Source organism: Triturus cristatus, chromosome 9 (genome assembly GCF_964204655.1).
Source record: "Triturus cristatus chromosome 9, aTriCri1.1, whole genome shotgun sequence".
Lineage (NCBI taxonomy): Eukaryota > Metazoa > Chordata > Amphibia > Caudata > Salamandridae > Triturus > Triturus cristatus.
The window spans coordinates 846,392,985-846,395,050 of NC_140592.1; the positions used below are offsets into that span (position 1 = coordinate 846,392,985).

At 38.8% G+C, this 2,066-nt stretch overlaps 1 long non-coding RNA gene across 1 annotated transcript; it reads right to left on the reverse strand.

Moving 5' to 3' along the window:
• Window positions 1–273: 273 nt before the first annotated feature.
• LOC146798939 (uncharacterized) lies at window positions 274–1,542 on the reverse strand. The gene is made up of 4 exons (XR_014969216.1): window positions 1,424–1,542; window positions 1,228–1,321; window positions 1,060–1,141; window positions 274–703 (listed from the first exon to the last, which is right to left on the reverse strand). It is a non-coding gene; the product is annotated as an uncharacterized LOC146798939 (long non-coding RNA).
• Window positions 1,543–2,066: the final 524 nt, after the last annotated feature.

Below are 2,066 nucleotides of genomic sequence, written 5' to 3' on the forward strand. Positions count from 1 at the left end.
AGGGTCTGTATGGAGATTTACCCCGTGGTAATGTGCAGCCCTGTGTATGAGCTGTGTGAACCCCATAGTGTCTTCTGGAGGGGAAGGTCTAAAGGATATATATCTTCCTGTGGTACATCAGGGACATCTGGTGTGCCATAGTTGTCCCATGGAAAAAAAAAGTACAAACAACAGGGGTATACCCAATTGACCCTTTATAAACCTGGGTAAGTTACGTAATATCATACAAAGCAAAAATGGTCTAATAGAAATAATACTCAGAATAAGTTTTTGAGTAGAGCACGTTTAATTACTCTCTCTTAGGTTATTACTCTAAAAAGATTCTATCAAAATATTTTTCACATACTACATAGAAAATGACATCTGCTCATGAAGAAGAGCATGTATACACAAAAGAAATGTACATACAAAATCACATGACATAAATCAAAACATACAGTAGGACATCAATACTAACCCTAAAACAAATTGATTTCTACTAGTGTCCTCCTTACAATTTCTGAAAGGACCACTAGGAGGTAGTCTACATAATACACTTAAGGTCTCTTAACTAATATAGACCATCCTAGTGTACCATCAAACAAAATCAACGCAATATTATATATCCACGACTTATCCTTTTGAAGTGTCTACGCAACCGCGTTTCAGCCTTACTCCTTCTTCGGCCTCCTCAGGACAGGGTTAACACATAACTGCAGACATACTACAAAGAGATGATAAAATAATAATGGCATTACTACAACCATCCATAGCGCAAGGGTAAGGTGGTAGGGGATGGTGGCTGCCCAAAGAGTCATCTTATTCCACAGTGCATTTAAAGCACTCAAGAACCGGTGAACAGTATCTAATGTAAACCACGTGAAAAGAAAGAGTGAAATCCAAAAACCAAAGCACTTATGGCACCAATGCTTAAATGATCAATATGAATGCAACCCTCGAGTGGCATAAGGGAAACAGAAAAGAGCACTAACCCTATTCACCAATGACGCACACATGACCTAGTGTATCAAAAATGCCAAGAAAAAGCATGCGGGAACCCTAAGGCTACCTCATACTCACTTCAAATAAAGAAATCCCACCGCCACAATTTGCAAATAAGGCGGTAATTCAAATTAACAGGGTCCTAGATAGACTGGTGTACCTAAAACGATATAACATCAACACTTCTTATAAAATAGACAGTCAAACGTGACCAGCTCACAGGACTCAAAACTCAAAAGGGCTTACCTCCCTAACTCGAATGACGGCTCACTGCCGGTCCACAGCGCAAAAGTCGCTATTAATATTCCTTTCCTCCGCTGGATATAAACGCCACAATCACCTAAGTGAAGCCAACAAATATTATAGTATATCTATCTGACTTTCGATCCATACTGCTCGCACGCGCTTGAAATGTATCCATGTAAGGTAGACGTCTACTTACTTGAATTTAACACGGGTTTATTCACTATTCCAAACTCCGATGTCCGCCCACCATCTGGATGTGAACAGAGGAGGCGAGCGCGTCTCTATACCGGTCAATTCTTAACCGGCATGCCGTGGCACATCAAAGAGGCATAGGCATAGAAAGGGGACTACGAGGCCTCCAAATTTCAAATAGAGAACGACAGCCATATTGACAAGGGAATGAATCCTCAAAGTAAAAAGAGGTTCTACCCTGCATTAGGGGAATTAAAAGTGAGAGTAGCCAACTCCGGAAAGACAAAAATGAGGTTTTATATCGCCCAAATCAAAAAAAGAGAACAACAATACTGGTCTCTCTAAATGATAAACAGCTAAAGATAAAGTAAGATAAAAATGCCTATGTCGATAAAAACGGGGAAACAAAATCTATATATATAATAATTTCTCACAAATTCTGTTACATTCCACATTAACACATTATAGTAGGGCTAGGGTATTCAACCTTTAATTATGGACTGTGTATCTTGATGCTATGGGATTTCATGGCCAGTACACTTTCAGACGTTTCTCTATTATCTGTGTTTTTTACATGTATATTTGGAATATAATAGAATTTGTGAGAATTCATGTTTGTTGCATATAATGTGTTAATGTGGAATGTA